A 23,954-nucleotide genomic window follows, 5' to 3' on the forward strand; every position below is an offset into this window, starting at 1 on the left:
TGCGGATAACTCCGTTTACCTGATCAGGATATGGGGCTCACGGCGGGTGTGACCGGTCAACAGGGGATGCTTACTCCTCTTAGGCACCTGATCTCACCTCTGGTGTGTCCAGGGGTCCGTGTTTCCCCAACTATCTATTTTGTATTGCTTGTAGGAATTATGAGATTGATCACTGTTCGTTATCTTCACTTTGCATGCATATATATATATATATATATATATATATATATATATATATATATATTATAACACTGTAGAAATTCTTCAATAAAGTGTTAAAGTGTTCAGAGGTTGTTTTTTTTTTACTCCGATAAAATAGACTATGATAAAAGAGACTATACACACCTTATTTTTTTGTTATATATTGTTTATTAAAATTCGTGTCAAAAACACACGTGACATAAACTATGGCAGTGGTTTGGTCAATAAATGAGTTGTGAGCAGTCAATAAATGAGTTGTGAGTAGTCAATAAATAGGAATGGATATCCGGTCATGCTCGCAGTGACATAACCAAATCCCTAACAAATCCGGTTTTACTGCGAACAGAAAGGAAATTTCGGTCAAATGAAAAATGAAGACTACTATCGGAAATATGTACAACATGAAATGAGATCGACGTCAAATAATCCAGTTGTTCGGATAAAACAGTATTTTTTGGTCGCTGCCAAATTAAATGTATTGTCGCATTCATTTTTTTTTTTAAAAAACGCAGTCAATTTCTGCAGGAACACTCCATCCTTACGATATTGGCTATCGCATTCCACTTGGGCAAAGATGAACACAAGTATCCCTTTTCTTGGAACAGATTCTTGAGCATCGATAAATGTATCGAATGTCGAAAGGCCTTGAGGATCTGTATCGGTAGCAGTATGTTTCCACACACATATGACGATATTCTCTACGGCAAGTATCGCAGTCACTTAGTGCCAATGGAAGTCCCATAAACAATAGAAAAACACACACCAAATGGGCCAATGCCTGAAAGATAAAAGATATAATTATGATCAAAATGGAATGTTAAGAATTTGCTACATTTTGTATAGCAAAATGCCACAAATTCAGAAGGGGCAGATAGTTTTTAAACTTTACTACGACAGGATTGTTTAAAGATATTCTATCTTTGGGTCAGGTGCTGTCTGACGTGTTTCATACCGACTGGGCCGTTCTTGGCACACTGATGTTAACTACGGAATACTCCGTTTACCTGATCAAAAGATAGGGATCATGGCGGGTGTGACCGGTCGACAGTGGATGTTTACTCTTCCTGGGCAACTGATTCCACTTCTGGTATATCCAGGGGTCCATGTTTGCCCAACTCTTTATTTTGCATTGTTTTATTTTTAAACAGTATTTGATTATGTATAACATAATAAGGATTAGGCAGCGCCTTTATACGCCTTCTCCTTTAAGGCACTAGATATTTTGTATTCATTATAGGAGTTATGAGATTGATCACTATTTGTTATCTTCACCTTTCATTCATCAAAATTCTGGTTAATGATGATAAGATCAGGCCTGGAGATTATAAAACTTTTACCGTACTCGTACTCAAATTCAGCCATGTTTGTTTTGAGTACAACTCTGAACAAGTTTCGAAACATACTCGAAAATTTTGAGCATGTACTCTATTTGAGTATGAAAATGATTTGATAAAGGTTTTATAACCTTCAATTTTGAGTATGAGTACGATTTAGAGCACGGATTTGAGTATGAAAACGTGCTCACAAAAGTTTTATAATCTCCAGGCCAGAAGGTTTGTTACGTATTCCAGGTTTTAGAGGTAATCAATTTGTTCCTATACACATATGACGATATTCACTGAGGCATGTACCTCAATCACTTATTGCTAATGGAAGTCTCATAATCAATTGAATACAGATTAGAATATGAATATAGTATATGTAATTTGAGGATGTTTTTCTCTCCTAGTAATAAGACATATTTTAAAAGACGTTGTGGCGGATTAAAACTTTCAAGGAAAACTTTCAATCTAACTATAAATTAAACGGGGTCATACATGTATCATCGAAAGTGTTTGATAAAAAGTTCCAAGCCTTCACTTATATTTGGTTTAAACAAGATGTGTTTGTGAAACACAAATGCCCCCGATAATGGCCAAGGTCACAAGGGCATATATATTGGTACCAGTAGAAAGATCTTGTCAAAAGAAATACTCATGTACAATATAAAAACTCGAATGTTTACCATTTAGAAGTTATGACCAATGTAAAAAAAAAAAAAAAAAAAAAAAAGTAGGTCAAATGTCAAGGTCAAAAGGTCTTGTAACAAGGAATACTCATGTGAAATATCAAAGCTCTATCACTTACTGTTCAAAAGTTATTGGCAAGGTTAGAGTTTTCAAAAAGTAAGTCAAACTCCAAGGTCAACGTCACAGGGTCAAAAATGTTGGTACCCACGGAAAGGTCTTGTCACAAGGAATACTCATGTGAAATATAAAAGCTCTATCACTTACTGTTCAAAAGTTATCAGCAAGATTAAAGTTTTTAAAAAGTAGGTCATACTCCAAGATCAAGGTCACAGGGTAAAATAAAGTGCACCGCCACGGCACATGATACGCCCGTCACATATTGTTAACAGTATAGATTGTACCCATTAAAACATTTTTTTTATATAACCTTAATTAAATATCACAGTGACCTTAAAGTAGGATGCGACACACCTTCTACCTAAGATGCATTAGTTGACCAATTTTGGTGATTCTAGGTCTAATAGTTTTCAAGTTATGAGCCGGACAAGTTTTTGCCAAATATGGCCATATCTTAATGAAAAGTCACAGTGACCTGGTTTTAATGTGCGACACACCTTCTACCCAAGATGTATCTACAAAGTTTGATGATTCTAGGCCTTGTAGTATTTAAGTTACGGGTCGGACACGAAAAAGCTAACAGACGGATATCTTCTTAATGAAAAGTCACAGTCACCTGGTTTTAATGTGCGACACACCTTCTACCCAAGATGTATCTACAGACAAAGTTTGATGATTCTAGGCCTTGTAGTATTTAAGTTACGGGTCGGACACGAAAAAGCTAACAGACGGACGGACATGAACGCCATACCATAATACGTCCCGTCTTAAGACGGGCGTATAAAAATGTTGGTTTCCCCGCAAAGGTTAAAGTTTTCAAAAAGTAGGTCAAACTCCAAGGTCAAGGGGTAAAATATGTTGATACCCCCCGGAAAGGTCATATCACAAGGAATACTCATGTGAAATATCAAAGCTCTATCACTTACTGTTTAAAAGTTATTTGCCAGGTTAAAGTTTTCAAAAAGTAGGTCAAACTCCAAGGTCACGGGGTCAAAATTTTTGGTACCCACGGAAAGGTCTTGTCACAAGGAATACTCATGTGAAATATCAAAGCTCTATCACTTACTGTTCAAAAGTTATTTGCAAGGTTAAAGTTTCAGAGAGAATTACAGAATGACAGACAGGACAAAAACAATATACTCCCCGATCTTCGATCTCGGGGGGCATAAAAATATACTAACAAGACAAGTTAGCTTGCATAAATTTGCTAACGATATACATTGTGCACATACTAGTACATATCTTATAGATCAAAATTCTACCAAGTCGTGTAATTTGAAATAAACTTTAATTGTGAATGAAATCGCAAAATGTGTGCGTAGTACTTATCAGTTTGATTATATTGCAACAGTGGGGAAAATCATTAAATATAGCTTATTGTCAAGAGTTTTGTTGATGAAGGCATAATTGTAATCTTTCTAAGTTGTTGGGTAGTTGTCCTCTCGTATTCTAATCTGTAGAAAAAGTCTTTACTAATATGCATTTTCCAAAGAATGTTTATATCATGCATTGCATGATAGTAAGGGTGATATGAAGATAGATTCACCCCCAAGAAAGATTACATCCCCCAAGGACAACAATTGTTTATTATACCAAAACAAAGCAAGTATACAGAAATGTATTTGCAACTGGAATTTGCTAATTCATGTGAATCTGAGCTCGCCCTAACGGTAGCTCCGCGCTATGCATGTGTTAGAATTAACAAGCAAAATAATTAAAGTGATATAATAACCATTTTTTATGTTTCCTTTTTCCCCTGCTCAGCCTAGTGCTGATTGCTTACATTATATGTGTATCAACCAAAATCTGGTGATTTAACTGTGTATCAGAAACCTGAGTATTTAAGAAATGAACAGCACTTTTGAGCTGTTATGGTCAATATGAACAGCTCAAAAGTGCCGTTCATTTCTTAACTTGATATTCATTTACTAAATCATCATTTGTTTATATTGTTTGTATAAGTCAGGGAATATTTTGTTGCATAAAACGAACTCCTAAGATCCAGTCGTATTGTGACGTACGTCAAAACATAGACATGACGTCAAACTTTACCCTGCCATTGCACGGTGCACTGTATTTTGGAGCTACATGTAGGAGACCACAAGATTGGGATTATAATCCACACAAGTTCACAATTTTAATCCAGTGTGTGACTTTGCGAGATCTTTGTAACACATGTTGTATTTTTTCAAATCATTACTCTCGCTCAGTCGCGTGCTTTAAGCTAGTTCATAATCCGTTCATAGCATACCGCAGTGTCGCGCGCTGAAATTGGTTGGTTCATAGAGGAAAATGCGATTTGTAATATAAATATTTTTTTTTTAAATATATTCCTTTTGGGCCTTACGAAGTATGACTTGGACGTATTAAGACGTCACAATAAACTACATTTACCTTGACGTAGAGGTTAAGGAAAATGCATGAGACTCAATGAGGATCCTGAAGGAGTGCTTATGGCATATGAAATTTATGAAATGAGTTGCCGGTTTTAATATTTCCCGAGCCTTGGCGATGGAAGTATTTAAACCCAGCAACTCATTTTATAAATTTCATATGCATCCATAAGCACGAGTGTAAGTTTCTATTTATCACACAACTATCAATAAACACTTTCCATTTCATTTGATTGTTTTCATTTTGAGGTTAGCCAGCCTCAATGCATCGTCTGAAAAATGTCCTTGAGCGCAAGAAATTAAGATTAAAAGATAACAAGTCAACGTGATAGCTAAATTGATATTTTCATCACAAATCTTACTATTAAGTGATATCATTATATTACAACAACAAAGGGAACGGGAATAATTATGGTAGACTTGAATAGCGTTTGTAGTAAAACTAGTTTGAGAATTTTGTATCTACACTGTATGTCAGCACGCGCAATTTGTGTTTTTCACTTTGTTATTGTTTGACTTCATCTGCTCCGTCACGGTTTGGGGAATTAAACTTTGCCTGTCGCTTGAAATTCCTGTTTTAAAGTCAATGCCGCTTATTTTCACTTCATAAATACAAACTTTCCTTGGAGGAACTTTGGTTACAAGTCCATGTCCTTTATCGTTAATTCTAACAGAGTCGCCAATTTCAAAGGATGTCATATTTTGTTTACGTGGCGCATGAATCCATGTGATTGACATACATAATTATTAGACTGTGAAAACGAATTCATATAGTTTTTACGAACCAGCGTTATGAATCCGGATATAATACTGTTCAATCGGATCACACGCTCGTCCTTTTCCGTAACCGGTAAGAAGACTCGGACGTGGATCGGCGCAAGAATTGCATTTCTTCGGCAGAAGCGCGCCCGTGGATGAGGTTAAAAGCCCTGTATAATGTGTTATTTAGATTTTCACCTCAAAGTTTTGGTATCATTTACGCTTCATTCATTATAATACATAAACATATAAGTGGAAATTCATAGTGGTAAATTACCTTAGATAATATCTATGACATCTTAGATACATTTGAAAGCTCGCGTTTCATATTGTAACGCACGAATGTGACGTCACAGTTACATTTGTGTATACATAGCAACTGACTTTGATGGCGTACATATTTATAGGTTATAGACTCAAACTCCACGTCGAGGCCTCATTACGTCACCTACGTACAGACCTCTCCTATGTGACGCAGCACAATATACAGATTTGTATATTATGAGTCCGCGATTATCACGCGGGCAAATAACAATAAAGAAGTAGTTCGTAGTTAAAAGCTTGAAAATATTGACATTAAGAGCATTAATATAAAAGTATGGATTTTATTTTAAACACGAAATTATCAAAAGATCATTAAAAGGTAGGGATACTTTGTTCAAATTATAGTGTTTTAAAATGTTTACGTTCTTGTTCTGAACTGTTCACGTTTGACGTTATGTTTTTTCGTCATTCTACAGTGACGTCACACAGTATACGCGGCCTAAGAATTCGCTATCCCATAATGCCTAACTGGAAGAGATTGGTTTGTGAGCAAACGAACTCTGACGGAAGTTTGGTTATAGACTTTGTATGGGAAAATATGACGACCGAGTTTTTTGGAGCGTAGACGGACTAACAAATAATTTTAATTTTAACAATAACTTTATCAGTTTAACTGAGTAAAAGATGAAAAACACGAAAAATTTGAAAATTAACGGCGTAGAAATTTGATTGTGACGTAATGTTTGCGAGCCGGAATGTTTCCGGGCATATACATGTATCGTGTGATATATGCCCGCAAACTTTTAAAGAAAAAAGAAGAGATGAAATTGAAAGTATATAATAAGTAGATTTACATATTTGCGGTTACGGATTAGACTTTCCATCATGACGCCATAATCAATTACGTTGAAAAAACGCCATCTGGTTGTGTCCCAGTTGTTAGTATTTCGATAATTCCTGTGCAAAAATGAAAGTATATAAGAAAATAACATTCGCTTCATATTTCTAATAATAACGAGCGAAGCGACATGATCGCTCCAATGGTTACAAAAATGAGTCACGTGATTTGCTCTTCATCAGCTGAAAATCGATGGGGACTAACCATAATGCTTCCGGAAAAATGTCGCCGTCACTGCGGTATACTTTTTTGACAACCCCGTATATAAAACAAATAACTGGTTTAGAAAGAGCTTTCTCTTAGCTTCGTACGTATTTGTTGTTGAAAGAAAAAAAAAAAACATCGCAGCTAATAATGACGTCACAATGCACTATTACCTCGACCCCACGTTATATTTCCCGCATTAACTGAATAGACGGTGGGTTTGTTTTTTCAACAAGAGGCCCACATGCCTTATCGATCACCTGGATACTAGTGAAAAAGTATCACTACTTCCATGGGCTATGAAATCAGGAAAAAAATTCCTGTTCTGAATATCTATGCTAAATTCTAATGTTCAGCAACAGTATAAAACAAGATGTATTCTTAAAACTTCACTGCCCTCAAAAGTGCATACACCGATGAAAGGCTTTAAATAATAGGTGTATTAACATTAAAACATCAAAAGATATGACTAATTTGGACTCATCCTAAAGTCATAACCCTGGGTTGTGAAATTCACCATTTTTTGTACATCCCTTTCTGCTATTTCTAAGTATGCATTTAGATTTTATACAGTATCAGCAAACTTACACATAAATACTATATACTAAGTTTGGCCCCAACCTGGGGTCAAAACCCTACTCTGGGGAAAATCAAATTTACAATTTTGGTAAAAGACTACCTGCTCTATCCATTTAGTTTCAATTTAGTATCAAAAGCACTAAAGAAAATGTTATTTGAGTGTTTTACACATAAACAATATATAACAAGTTTGGCCCCGTCCTGGGGTCAGAACCCCTACCCCGAGGATCATGAAATTTACAATTTTCGTAGAGGCCTTCCTGCTCCACATCATTATGCATTTAGTTTATATATATATATATATATATACACACACACACACATGTGTGTGGTTCTTGAGAAGATTTTTTAAAATTGGTCAGTTTTTGCCCCACCCCTTGGGCCACAGGGGTGCTGGAGTCCTGAAATTTACAATTTATGTCCCCCTTGTCCAAATGATGTTTCATACTAAATTTGAAAAGAATTGGAATGGTAGTTATAATAATAATAATAATAAGAGTCTTTATTTATCCAGGATTACACAAATTAGCATATAGCTAGTTTCCCCATTGTGGTCCTGCATTAAAACATCTACACAAACATAAAAATTAGTATCTAAACATGAATACGATATAAAAGGAAAAGGTGGAAAAAAAAGAATTAAGAATTTATTAAGAAGTTAAAAATGTGCAATTGTTAACGCACGACGGACGACAAACAATACGCAATTTCCGAGTTGCCCAATAGTTCTTTCCCTTTGTGGAACTCTTACGCACAGTGAGACGCAAAAAATACAATCGTCCACACACGGTGGGTACAAATGCTTATAGCTGCCTTCATATATTGCCTAAAGGCCGATTATCAGACATCATGCAACCACCCAAACTACAGGGACACACAATATTAGTAAGTTCATTAGTATTTAATAATAAAATAGCTCAAACAAAAATCGATAATCACCATCTTTTTTTGATTAAAATATCACTCGTGCAGAGGAGGAAATAAAAAATAATTTCATATTTAATTTAAATAATGGCCTAATTCAACCAAATATTGTTCTTGATGTGGTCAGTTTAACGTATACCAACTGCTGTCAGATATAAACAAAATTTACACTTTCATTACTTTTATCCGTATTTACATAACTAGTCTATAGTATATGTATACATCTTCTACCCACCCAAGCTTCAACAGAACACTGAACGTACCTCCATCACTGAAGAGCTGATATCTCGGAAGTTGCGTAATGCAATAGGTCACCTGAGTTTACTCAGGTGACCTATAAAAAAAAAGTCTTGTTCCTAATTGTTACGGGTCTTCGTCCTTCTCAACGGTCACAACGTAAAACATACTATAAAACAGACATTACCTACCAAAGTCAAACTCGTATTTGCCGAAAGGTACCAAATTGACTAGAACATATTTACAATACATAAAAATCACCATCGACATATTAAAAGTCATACATCGTGCAATTTTGACATTAGAATTTCTTTTGTTTATATAGAAATAATGACTGAAACATTATTGTATGGACGTAAATAATTCATCTTGGTGAAACATTTACACAATTTTCATTAATTCGATTGTAGGTCGCTCCTTTTTTCACTTTCAGACTTTTATCTTCATTTTTTAAACACATTCCAGCATTTCAATCACGATTCAGAATTAAAAAGGTTTTACATGGCATATTTGATAGTAAAGGAAAGGAAAGTTAAAGTTAAGGAAAAAACAACCCGGAATGAACATAAATATTAAGATTTAAATTAATATCTCATACAGTAATCATGTAAATGTCATCGAAATAGGTAAAATGGATGTATATCTTTAATAATGAATCATATGAAACTTTTTTTAAAAATCAGATCATTTTCATTCATTACATCCTTCCCGTAAGATAATTCGAATATATATAAAATCAATCACATGTTTACTGTTTACTCCTTTATCCAGTGGATATCACCCATCCCATTACATACAATCATGTATTTTTTTTATTATTATACTATGTTTTCCTACGCCGATTGTGAAGGCACAAACAAACGTCAATTTTATGTCCATATATGTAATTTGTTGACAAAATGTCAGGAAGCAAAATTCCCAACAATACCGTAACGTAAATGAACAGCCGGGGCCGGTGGGGGTAACATGCGATAAATATAATCTCCCACGGTTTGTGGTTTGAATTGATTTATATTCAACTCTTTGTATATTTTCTATCGATAGAAAACATAAAAAACCTCTCTACCCCCACTCTCTCTCAGTTATTTAACGCACATTTAAGAGGATCATACCAGATACACATTGCATTTGAAATATTTTATTTAAATCACGGAAATAGCAATGAACTCTTAAATGAACATAACTGTCCTAATGTAAAACTTATACGGTACCAATTTTGATGCACCAGATGCGCATTTCGACAAATAATGTCTCTTCAGTAATGCTCAACCGAAATGTTTGAAATCCGAAATAACAATGGAGTTTTAGAGCTATTATAGGGAAAAGCAGTGTGCAGCAAAAAAAAAAAAAAAAAAAAAAAAAAAAATGGGAGTCAAATTCGAAATTTTGAAAAGAATTTCTAAATTTTATAACAGCAATTAAATATACATCCGTATTTTCAAGCTAGTAACGAAGTACTTAGCTACTCGGCTGTAGAGACCCTCGGGGACTAACAGTCCACCAGCAGAGGCCTCCACCCAGGGGTCATAATGTAAAACTTATACGGTACCAATTTTGATGCACCAGATGCGCATTTCGACAAATAATGTCTCTTCAGTAATGCTCAACCGAAATGTTTGAAATCCGAAATAACAATGGAGTTTTAGAGCTATTATAGGGGAAAACAGTGTGCCAAAAAAGTGGAGTCAAATTAGTCTAAGGATAAGAGCTATGCGTGAGGGAGATAAGTGAAGAAATATTTAATATAAAGCATAGAAAATTTCACTTTATTTGGATACCCACATCCGCCCCTACCCGGGATTGAACTCGAGACCTATTTTAACAATCTCTACCCAGAGTTATCGTTCCTTACACTCACTTATACCTCTGTTAACGTCTCAAAATAAGCAATGTTATTTTACATGTAAATCCATTTTTTTTTTTTACGGCTAATAAAACTAAGAACTACTTTATAAAATATTGGGAAAATGTAGGACAGGAAACTATTTGTAGATTTTCCCCCTTTACTATATATTCTTCATGTACCAATGTTTCGGTCTGGTGCAATAGAACAACCCAATATCCACGTTTCAACTCAAATCAATGCTTCTTGTGTCACAAAAAGACTTGATATCTGCTCAGTATTTATTTATTTACGTATATTTTTGTAACTGAAGTCAAAACCATACTTTATTTGAGCATACGTGCCATTTTACAAAAATCTTGTAAAACCCTTCAGACGTTGACAGAGGTGGAAATGAGAGCAAGGAATGACAACTCTGGGTAGAGATTGCTATTTTAAAAGGTAGTGATTGCAAGGCATCACGTAGTTTCTAAAGAGAGACTATTTTCGTTTCTGATTCCGTAATAGATCACGCGTTTGGGCATCAGTTATGACAGCGATGTAAACAAAGACTTGTCAGATATAATCATACACAAGGTAAAGTGAAAATATGTTCAAAAATATACAAGTAAAAATAAAATACAATTGGAAAAATCCCTTACATTGTTATCTTTTAAATAATATTTAGTCATAGTTTAAGTCTCCATGTAACCCCCTCCCCTGTTAATTTTCAGGCTTACAAAGCTCAAACCACTAGGCATATTAAAATCATAATATATAGTGTTATAATTATATTACAAATCGAATTTTCATCTATGAACCAACCAGTTTTGAACAGCGCGCGACAGTCCGTTCATATTGACTATGAACGGATTATGAACTAGTTTAAAGCACGCGACTGAGAGAGCGTAATGATTTGAAAAAATACAACATCTGTTACAAAGATATCGCAAGTCACCCGTGTGGATCCGGGCTAGAATAGGTCCTCAGTACCCCGTGCTTGTCGTAGAAGGCGACTAAATGAGGGCGGTCCTTCGGATGAGACCGCAAAAACCGAGGTCCCGTGTCACAACAAGTGTGGCACGATAAAGATCCCTCCCTGCTCCAAGGCCATAGGCGCCGAGCATAGGGCAAAGTTTTGCAGCCCTTCACCGGCATTGGTGACGTCTCCATATGAGTGAAATATTCTCGAGAGGGACGTTAAACAATATTCAATCAATCAATCGCAAGTCACATCTTTGGATTAAGATTGTAAACTTACGTGGATTATCATCCCAATCTTGCGGTCTCCTACCTCCAAAATACAGTGCACCTTGCAATGTTGATAAATGGCAGGGTGAGACGAAGTGTGACGTCATGTCTATGTGTCGACGTACGTCACAATTACGACTGTGACAGAGACTAGGACAATCTCTCACCAGAGGGCGTATTACGCTGCGCTACAACACCTCTGTCAACGTCTAAATGACAAGATTCTTGGCAAAACTTACATTTACATAATGAATCATGAATAAATCAATTATCAGTTTTATTTTTAAGCTTTAAAACTTACAAAATAGTTTAGATGTGAAAATTAAAAAAAGATATATTTGTTTCACCGTATTTTACAAGGGATTATATTTCGACAGAATATTGCATTACTAATGTAAACACATATGGAGGACGCGGAAGAATTGAAAAGAATCGCTGACAAATATCATCAGGGTTTGGTTCTTAAAGAAAAACAAGTTGCAGCTTTGACCCACATAGAGAAACATAAAGGCGATCTGCTTGTAAGCCATTTTGAACAACATGTGACAAAGGTCACGTGTCTCTTTTTTAGACGTTGACAGAGGTATTAGTGGAGCGTAACGGGAACGATAACTCGGGGTAGAGATTGAGACTAGGAGTTCGTTTTATGCAAAATAAAAGCAATGTAAAGAAATGGTGTTTTAGTAAATGAATATAAATATAAGAATTGAACAGCACTTTTGAGCTGTTCATGGTCAATGTGAACGGATTTGTATTCGTGGCAAATTCTCTGTGAATCGCTGTCCATTTCTTAAATAGTTTTCATAACATGTATAAAGTGTTAGGCCCTAGTGCACATAATCTAAAATGCTGGATATATAGGCTTAATATCCAAGGGAAGCCGTAGGCCGAGGAAACACGGGTTATGTAAACGCATCATTTTGAGCAAAAAATATTCAATAATTCTTAGCACTTGCTGTTCATATCTTTTTCTCAATAAGTTCAGTTAATTCTTATGATATCAAAAATAACAAAGTTTTGTTGTTGGTAATAATCGCTTGGTTTGATAAGGAAAAAATATCACAGGTAATATGACGTCACAATGTACAGTTTACATCGGCTGCGTTACCTTTCCCGCGTTTTTAACATACATGTACATTTACAGAGCATGAATATAAAAGCAATTTCAAACAGAAAGTAATAATTACATCTCCAAAGCAACAGTACAATTGATTGACTGATTGTATCGTGTTTAACGTCTCGTTCGAGAATTTTTCACTCATATGAAGACGTCACCAAGATCGGTGAAGGGCTTCAAATTTAGGTCTATGCTCGGCGCTTACGGTCATTGAGCAGGGAGGGTTCTTTAGCGTGCCACAGCTACTGTCACACGGGTCATTCGATTTTAAGGTCATCTCCGAGGACCCGTGACATTCACACCTGATGCCGAGCGTTTGGCGATGGAACTGTCACTACCTGTTTTAACGACTTAGGTCTGGCGCGGGCGGGATTCGAACCCCGGCCTTCCGCATGCGGGGCGAACGCTCTCCACCGCGGCAGTCATTCTATGCATGTGGAATAATTTGAATAGTAAATATCAATTTTTTTTTAATAGTTTTAATACGAGTTAAACCAATACATGTAAGATACATATTTATCTATATTATCACCTGCAGCATTTATATGAAAAAGGGGGTTTAACTATAGTGCTCATAGCCCCATAGTAACCCTGAAAACCAATATTGATACTTTCAGGAAATACTCCTACTACAGTACTCGCAACGTTATTGATGTATCCTATCATATCGTGTTTTGCGTTTATCAGGTTTTCCGTTTTCTATCGTGTTTTGCGTGTATAAGATTTTCCGTTTATCGTGAAAATCGTTATCGTGTAGCTTCGGAAACTATTGGGGTCGTATATTTTAAAATCTAATGAAAAAGTACGATACTTTCCGATAGCTTTATTCGTTTTGTTAAAGAAGCTATTTTTAGGAATCGGGGAAAGACTGTACATTTGAAGGAGCATGGAAAAGTGGCCAAGTCGTTGATTAATATACGTTTTGCAAAAGGGGTAGGGGCTTTATCATACACACTTCGGTTCCAACACCTACATATACGCAGTCAACAGAATTTAAAGTTAAAAAAAGAATTCAGCATTCTAAAACCAAAACGGATGAATGCTCCAGTTTTCACTGTAGTGATTGTTGTCTGCATGTTTTGTCTGAACTTGAAAACTTCCTGTATAAATTCCTCAAAGTCAATTTCCTACGCCTGCGGGGAGTTTTATCTAGTAAATGCGTTAACAAATAAAATATCAGTTTGTCTTCAGATCAATGAATGCGTTTCCAACTTACGGTATTTCCACTGGTGATAATTTTATTTGATAATGTTTATATGCTTACGTGTGCGATGAAGAATTTTTATTCTACTTGTAAAACGTTCATGTTGAAGTCAATCAATGCTCATATTCAATTACAATTCTCAGTTGCGACAGAAGAAACAATTATTGATCTTGGAAAAATACACCGTTTATTACAGCAATTACAGAATAAAGTATTGTCAATATTTAGGCACACACATGCATTAACTTCCATTTACAAATTTCTTTTGGATAAACGTGTTAAGTATATAATAAATATTGAAATCCTTTAATCTGTCTAAATTGCTTCTAAATTTACAACATTTCTATCAGGTTTCCCGTTTATCGTGAAAGGTGAAGATAACGCGAACAGTGATCAATCTCCTAACTCCTATATGACAATTGGGCGAACATGGACCCCTGGATATACCAGAGGTGGGAATAGGTGCCTAGGAGGAGTAAGCATCCCCTGTCAACCGGTCACACCCGCCGTGAGCCCTATACCTTGGTCAGGTAAACTGATTTATCCGTAGTCAAAATCAGTAAGCCAAGAACGGCTTAGCAATCGGTATGAAACACGTCAAGACAGCATTTGACCCAATGATAGGTTGAATTGGAAAACTAGATCTAGAATTTGCGAAATGCTGGCTTTAAACGAGACTGTTGGAAGAGGAGTGTTTTGGGTTTATCAGGTCTATGGTGAAGATCGTTTATCAGGTTTTGCGTTAATCGTGAAAATCGTTTTTCGTGTTTTGCGTTTATCAGGTTTACCATTTATCTTATTGCATCGTGCATGTATCCTATCGTATCATACGTGTATCCTATCCTATCGTCTATCATGTCAAGAATAATGTTGCAGGTAATGTAACATATGCTAGAACATAGGTAAAATAACAAGAATTCATGGCCGAGTGGTTAGAGCATCGCGCTCAATATCACACGGCCTCTCACCTCTGTCGTCGTGGGTTCGTATCCCGCTCGCGCCGTTAATTGAGAAAGTTTCCCAGTTTACTTTCGGAAGGTCGGTGGAGACCACCCATGTACATTGTATCTGGGTTCTCTCTTCCACCAATAAAAACTGGGCGCCACCATATAACTGGAAAATTGTTAAGTGTGGTGGAAAACATCAAACAATCAATCAATCATTAGTTATTTATATCGCATGGGGTGAAAATATGCCTGCTGTTGTAAATAATTGCCTTTTAAATAAAAGCAAAACTACTCATAAGCAGCCGTGCTTACTTCATATGGAAGTAAATGGACATCTTAATGCAAATTATATATTAATTAAAGTTTTAACTTCAATTTGATATAAAATTTGTATCACTTACTCTTTGTATAAATTTTAAACACCATCTGAAATACCTGTACCATTTATTACGGAAAGTCTACAAGAGGGGTTACTATGACAACCGTAGCTTCACAATTTTCGTGAAAACCATACCTGTATATGATACTTTTATAATGAGTTACAAATACTGTCAACTACAAAATATGTATATAAAAAAAAACTAAAAAAAAAAAAAAACCAAACACTGTACATCCATTAATTTTCAGTGACCCATGCAATCACTACCTTAATGAAAGCTACATGTAGGTCTATTTGAAGAAATTTTTTGAATGATGTCAAAAGGAAACATATTTTTCGTACTTGCTGTCAATGTGACTTAAAGGTGCTGCGAATTAAACATTTGGCTTACACGTGTAAGATTTGTTTGAAATTCCACTTTTAAATAATACACTCCGATTATATCGTCGATGGTTGTCAAGTGAATCCTTGCGCAGTGATTGTTCATATTTGTATAAATTAAAGCTTGTAATTTGTTTTCTGGGCATATAATTATAAGGAATGAAGATAATTTTCTCCTCTTTTGTGTAAAAGTATCTCATATATTCACATATTCTTATATTTACATTTTCTATTGTATTTACATTGTTACATACAATGGTATGTATTTATGTTAATTGCATTTTGTTTTCTTATTTTGCATTTGAAAAACAAGCATTGTTTTTTGACATTATTTACTGTGACCGCATAATACAAAACTTTGAAAATACCGCGTCTTCAAAAATCCTTGCGCAAAAATGAAACCATAATGAAAAAATCACCATTTTACCCATTTATCTAGCATCATTCACGAAAACAAGAATTTTATTTCTATACTACTACGACTCAGAAATATACAGCGGATCCTTTCTCTAAACAGCTACAAATTAGGTCACTTGGTAACGTCATACCAGCTTCCAAAACGGAATACATGGGGAGGAGGTACTGATGAAAAGGGGGAGATTGTAAGGTTTTGATAGTTGAAAGATACTTCAAGTATTTAGTTTGATGTTGACGGATTATGTCAATGCGATTTGATTATCGGATCTTCTCTGTACGTCGCCATGTTTAATTACACGTGTGTCGATATCGGAACTCATATGATTGCTTTTTAGTTGAATGTCAAATATCCTTTAGTCATTTATAAATTTGTTTTCAACATTCAAAATTATTTTTTGTGACAATGCAAAAAACTATCTGGTATCGGTTTTATTGTTGCAAAACACGAAGTGTACGTAAAAACAGAAAGTTGGACATTTTCAATATTCATACCAAGGATCAAAAACTGCTTCTGTAAGAAAAATAATGAATGATTTCATATTGATGTGAGGAAATACAAAAGGTAGAAATAATGTAAGCAATTTGAACTTGGATTCTGCAAAATGAGAATGCAAACCTATTGTTTTGAGTATTCTGTCTATAACACAGAGAAAAACTACTTCATGACATTATATTTATATTACAAATCGCATTTTCCTCTATGAACCAACCAATTTCAGCACGCGACACAATCCGTTCACATTGACTATGAACGGATTATGAACTAGCTTAAAGCACGCGACTGAGAGAGCGTAATGGTTGAATTTTTTTAAAGAACATCTGTTACAAAGATCTCGCAAGTCACACCTTTGGGTTAAGATTGTAAACTTACGTGGATTATCATTCCAATCTTGCGGTCTCCTACCTCCAAAATACAGTGCACCTTGCAATATTGATAAAAGGCAAATTGAGACGAAATGTGACGTCATGTCTGTGTTGACGTACGTCACAATAACTACTGTGACAGAAGCTAGGAGTTCGTTTTATGCAACAAAATAGAAGCAATGTAAACAAACGGTGTTTTAGTAAATGAATATAAATATAAGAAATGAATATCACTTTTGAGCTGTTCATGGTCAATATGAACCGATTTGGATTTGAGGCAAATTCTCTGTGAATCGCTAGCGCGATTCACAGAATTTGCCTCGAATCCAAATCCGTTCATACTGACCATGAACAGCTCAAAAGTGATGTTCATTTCTTAAATATTTATATTTCAAATCACATTTTCCTCTATGAACCAACCAATTTCAGCTCGCGACACAATCCGTTCATATTGACTATGACGGATTATGAACTAGTTTAAAGCACGTGACTGAGAGAGCGTAATGATTTGAAAAAATACAACATGTGTTACAAAGATCTCGAAAGTCACACCTCGGATTAAGATTGTGAACTTATGTGGATTATCATCCCAATCTTGCGGTCTCCTTCCTCCAAAATATACAGTGCATCGTGCAATGTTGATAAAAGGCAAGAGACGAAGTGTGACGTCATGTCTATGTGTCGACGTACGTCACAATACGAATGTGACAGAGACTAGGAGTTCGTTTTATGCAACAAAATAGAAGCAATGTAAACAAACGGTGATTTAGTAAATAAATATAAAAATGAATAGCACTTTAGAGCTGTTCGTGGTCAATATGAACGGATTTGGATTTGAGCTAGCGCGATTCACAGAATTTGCCTCAAATCCAAATCCGTTCATACTGACCATGAACAGCTCACAAGTGCTGTTCATTTCTTAAGAAACTTTATTCTCAGATTATGATATAAGTATATCAACATTCGTGTTGTTGTTTTTAAGTCCAGATATTAATGATAATGTAAATAAGAGAATATTTGAACATGTGCACAAATTCACAGCCTCAAACAAAAGACTTGGTAGCTACATGTATGTACATAAGTATTGTTGTTCATTTATATTTATACAACAGTCAATTATATATATTTTTTAATTTCTTATGTTTAGCATATTTATAACTGCTGTCCGATTCCTTCAATGTAATTGCATAAATCTTGTTTAAAATAAGGTAGGATCGCAGAAAGCCTATAAAATAGGTCTACATTTAACCGCTAAGGCAATACACAATGTCTACTCAAGTCAAAGACATGGAATTGATATGGTCTTAATAATATATTTCATTTAAACCCATAAATTTATTTTCTTGTGGAAGTTTAATATGTATCGCTGTTCCGATAATCTGTTGATTAATCGGTATAGGAGAATAATGGACGCGGCGTTTCTTTGATCTCTACAATAACCGTTGTAGAATGAGAAAATAACCTTCGGTTTGAATTGTTAACAATATTAAGGACAAGGACAGAATGAATGAAAATATATACAAATGTACGATGTACATGTGATTATAACGCTGATTGTAAGTATTAATCAATCGAGGGGTTACTAATTTGTTCGTTGTTGCATTTTAGATAATACCACATCCGTAAGCGAAATTAAATTGATATTCTATTTTTCAATAGTAAATCGGAGATTAAATGCTCAGAATCATCTTACGCTGAGGTTATAGATTACAGGTGTCCTGTGTCTTACTGAAATTAAATGTATTCATTGTCATGATTTTATCTTTCTTGTATACTTTTAAATGAAACAAATGTAACAAGAATATAAACTTCCATTGACGGGAAAATCTTCACATGCTTCTCAATGAGCAGTTCGAATGATTGTGCAACTACATACACGTGGATATGACCATGTGCTTTGAAAATGTGTCAAAAAAGAATAGAAAATGACAAGATCCTGGTCTACTCACCATTTCCTCAGAATGTCACGTCACACCATAAAAACTGATTTATTCCAAAATTACCCAGTATCAAAATAAACGTGAATCCGTATACCGGAGATTTGCTGGTATGTCGCTTCATCGTGGATATTATAAATACGGCCATCTGAATACCAGAAATTGCTACTTAACGTGTATTACTGAGGCTTCCTCAATACAACACTGAGTAGTACTGATAATACCGTAAGACTCCCCCATCTTGGGGAGCACGCGTCCTGTTCTCTGCGATGACACTTCAAAAATGGGAGTATTTCATAATATTCCAGATACCAGAGCAAAAGCTCTTTTGTGTTTTTTCTGTCTATATTTGACAATGTCAAGTGCATGGACAGTCTGTGACATACTTAACAATCCACGTGTACTTTACGGCAAGAGTATTTGAAGGAGTACGAAGAGAAATTGTGCTTTAAGCTCCTGCTTATCAACCGGAAATTGTTTTGTGTATTGTCTTATCTTCAAGTCCAGCTTGTCTAGTCCCTACCAGTGTCCAGTAGTGCTGTTATTTTAGAACTGACTTTGGGGAGCAATATTACGGTATTCTAATTCACAAAAGAAATTCTGGAACCTCGCCCCCTTTATATGTTGCACTAAACATAAAAAGGATAAAAATATCAAAATATTTTAATATGATTTACCCAGGGCCACAGTAGTCTTAGTCACCAATATATTCTAAGCATGTGTTATGTCCACTTAATATGACGTATTGAATCCGTTATGCAATTTACAACTAGCATCCTGTTAACACAGTGACCAGATTTTGAAGATGTATCTTCAAGTAGTGAAGTGATCCTTAACGACACCACTTGCTAGAAACTCTTCTTCAAAGATGATGAAAATTAAATTTATGTTTTTATACGTAAAATTAATACAATTAACCTATGTAATGTAATTTCTTCCCAGCCCACGATTTCTAAATGAAGTCCAAAACAGTGGGGAAAATTTGTTTTATATAGCTTTATATAGGGAAGGATAATATATTTCAACTTTTGAACATCATAGAAAGTTTATAAGTCCCTTATACCACCTTCAACACTCACGGATTTTTCTTACGAGTCCTTACGGATTTCCGACTCGTAGTCAATCGCAAGCATTCGTTAATCACTCGTCGGTATCCGTTAATAACTCGTCACAACTCGCACACACTCGTAAGAATCCGTGAAAGTAGAAAAAAAAAATTGGACAAAATTCACGATTGTCCTCGGATTTCATTTTCCGTAAATAACCCGTAACATTCCGTAAGTATCGTAAACTGATCGCAAGAACACGTAAACCGCTCGTAAGAATCCGTAAAACACTCGTAAAAAGTTGTTGTTGTTTTTAAAACTAATCTTTGCGGTTAGTTTACGATATGTTACGGATAGTTTACGAGTTGTTTACGGATTACTTCAAATGCCTAAGTGAAATTACGTCGGGTTACAATCGCTTTACGGATTGTTCAGAGTCATTACGAGCGCTTTACGTATAGACACGATTACTTTACGAGTACATAATTAAACTTTACGATTAATACCACCTTCACACTCACGGATTTTTCTTACGAGTCCTTACGGATTTCAGACTCGTAGTCAATCGCAAGTATTCGTAAATTACTCGTCAGTATATCCGTGTCTAAATCGTAACAATCCGTGTACCTTTACGGATTTGTGGAATACGCAAGGATCCGTAAGAAAAATCCGTGAATGTGAAGGTACCATTATTCATTATAAGAATTTTATATTTGTACTTCTTACAACCAAACCAAATCAAAACACATATTAATCCATGGATCCATTTTTTGTATCAAGCATCCTTAATACATGTACATGTTTCTTAGAAATTAATCCTTGAAAACATGAACAAGAACATTTCATCAGAATATTGAATTGTTTAAGCAACCAGAGTAGAAACCGGGAACAGTGCCTCTCCCACCTCCTACATTTCCACACAGAAATTATAGCATTGAAAACCAAAAACCCACCAAACTTTGAAATTCTGCCCTGGAATGCCTAGTCAATTTCAGACACAAAATGTTATTCCATTTAATGGAACATGGACACGATTTGACATGGACGTATTTCTAATGGTCAACAAAAAATTAATTGTGTATGTAAAATTCATACGGTACCAGTTCTCAAGGTACGTGGGAGATACAGAGCTCACAATTCTTTCTTATGTAAAGAAGGCTCGTGCCATGTTTTTGTTTACGTAGGTTGAATATACAAGTAAACGTTTCGTTTAAAGAGTTTCGCACCTGACATTTGGAGTAATGTCAATTTTTTGGGAAGTGTACTTTTGATTTCTACATTGAAGGAGAATTAGGAAATTAAAAAGAAAAACTGGGGTCGCAATGCTTGTTATTGAGCTATAGTGTTCTAAACATGACCTTTTTGCACTTAAAATTTATTCAATTAAACTTGATTTTTCTGTTAGTGTCAACACAACATAACCAACACAAATCAATCATTACATAAAATAGATGCATAATCATGTCCTCTAACACTTCAGATGAAAAAAGAAATTAATACTAGTAAAGGAAATAAATAATGACCTTTTTTGCACTTGAGATACGAAAAACTTCACGATATCAAAATTGAGACTTTAAAAGGACATATTAGGAGTAATGTCAATTTCTAAAATTTTACATAATTTTCAAGGTCTGGTCCTCCAATTTAAAACGCAACTAAAAAAAGTGGGGATTGGAGATCAAATTTTTGAATTATTGGCGAAAATACTGAATTTTTATACAAAATTTCGAGTAAATTAATTAAAACTTTTTAAAGAATCGGTGTTCTGTTTGGAAAAATATATCAACCAAGTTAATAAATTACATTTGAACTAGTTCCAAGTTTCAACTACCTGTATCATAAATTATAAAACTGAAATACACGTATAGTGGTATAGAAATAGATGATACATTGGATGAAACAGAAACTGTAATATGCAGAATTAGAACTTTTTGATTTGTGAATCCTTCCACCACAAAATATAGTCCCTGTCAAACCCTTTCAAAATTTGAATTGACACAAAAAAAATTTCAACTGGATAGGGTTCAGCAATAGATGTGTAATATATTTGCACCAATGGGATCAGTATTGAACCAGTGAATACTTAGTTGTAGCATCCTGCGCAGTTGAACTCAAAAGCTCAGGGGCTAACTTCATTAAAGCAGATTTTTTTTAAAATTTAAAGTTAATCCTGAACACAATTAAATAGTTTCTAGTGTTTGGCACATCTTATTTTGTTTTAAACATGCAATTCGATATTTGGATATATCTACGACATTCATATGTCGATTCTATACATCGAAATAAAAGACACCACAGTCTTCCACATCTACTTCATAATTGTATGTTTTATCTTGACGGCAAACTAACAACTGAACTTTCTGACAAACGAGATGCATTCAGCTTCTCCATTGTTAACCCCTCACATTTATGTAGCAGTATTCCATTATCACCTGTGTATGGTGTTTGGTTTATTCGATACACAAGAGTATGTTCTGCGTAATCTTAAACAGTCTCGTTTAACGTTAGCTTTTCTATGGTCATTTTAACGATCTAATTTACAAATGCAACCTGTCGTTTGACCCAAAAATTTGACAATCTGGTTGTTCGTGTCCCTGGTCATTTTAGTGCTTTGTATAATATTTTGTATTTGACCTTGTATCAGTGTTGTGGATCCGACACTTTGAGGTATCGGGTGTTGTTGGAACTTTAGTGCATATATATATATATATATATATATATATATATATATATATATATAAAATTATTATTATTCATAATTAAAAGTTAAATTATTTTGTATCTTTAATTTTTTTGTAAATCTACCCGTTGGTAGAAACTGGAAGCACAAGTTATATGTTGTTACAAGGTGAAGGGCAGTTGATCCGAGTGAGTATTGAATTTGAAGACCAGAACAGAATGTATGCTGTAGGCCTAGCAGTGCTTAGCTTCGATATATCAGTTTTCTCTTAGTTTATCTGGGTCTCTCTTCAAGCGGTTTTTGAAAAGGTGACTGGGTGGGTTTTTTTTTAAAGAAAAGTTCTTGCTCCAACAAAAAATTATCCACGTCTGGTTTTTCTCATACCTTCCTTCGAAAAATTGAAATATACTCAGTCTAAATCCTTTCTACCGACAACTACTACACCCTTGCATTGCACAAAACACCTTAATGCAATGTTATTTACAAGCCGTTAACGTGATAATTAGTTTTTTGTCGATTAAATCTAATCAGTTTATGAAATGGCTAATAGATGTTTACAAACCCGAGGGTGCATATGACGTCACACATAATGGCGCGTAAAATAGCGAAAGTAAATATGCATATCGCAAGATCTGAATTTCATCGCTTTCAAACTAAAAAACTACGCAAAATATTTCATTAAAATCACATTTAAATTAGTTTTAGGCATGAAAATTAATTTTGCTGCAAAAATGAAAAAGTCTAGAAACAAGCGTTGTGTCCTTTGACAAATGGGGGGAAAGCATGAATGTTTGTGGCATAAAGAACAAACTGAGTTATGCAAATTTTAAATTTTTTATCACGGAATTCAATATTAATATCATTGGCTTTACCGAAACAAAAGCTGATGATCTGACTAAATTCAGATTCCAGGATTAACAACATTTATAATTCATGAAAAATAGTATGTACAATTTTCTTTTAGGTTATTAAAAAGTCTAAAGTAACTTTCCGACTTTTTTTTTTATCACAAAAGACCACTTTAGAAAAATAAACAATGCAGAGACCATAAACAATGGAAATGGTATTGGAATATCGCCTATAGGATGTACGACTAGACATGAAATACTTGTAAACAAAGTAAAATGATTTGGCGACAGTAGTAAAGTAATTGTTTTAAATCTGGTTTATTTGTAGAGTTGAATGCCTTTCTTCCGCAACACCGCGGAATACAATAATTCCGTCAACATTTTATTAGTTAGAATTCCATCGTAAGTTCGTACATGTACTAATTCAAAGGCCCTGAGATTCTTAATTCGACTTATCCAGGAACTCTGTGACACCA

The 23,954-nt window shown here is 34.8% G+C and overlaps 1 long non-coding RNA gene across 1 annotated transcript; it reads right to left on the reverse strand.

Annotated features, from left to right (window-relative positions):
- Positions 1–349: 349 nt before the first annotated feature.
- Positions 350–19,281, reverse strand: LOC130051740 (uncharacterized). Its single transcript, XR_008799990.1, has 2 exons — positions 18,917–19,281; positions 350–979 (listed from the first exon to the last, which is right to left on the reverse strand). It is a non-coding gene; the product is annotated as an uncharacterized LOC130051740 (long non-coding RNA).
- Between the last annotated feature and the right edge of the window lie 4,673 nt (positions 19,282–23,954).

This window comes from Ostrea edulis, chromosome 2 (genome assembly GCF_947568905.1).
Source record: "Ostrea edulis chromosome 2, xbOstEdul1.1, whole genome shotgun sequence".
NCBI lineage: Eukaryota > Metazoa > Mollusca > Bivalvia > Ostreida > Ostreidae > Ostrea > Ostrea edulis.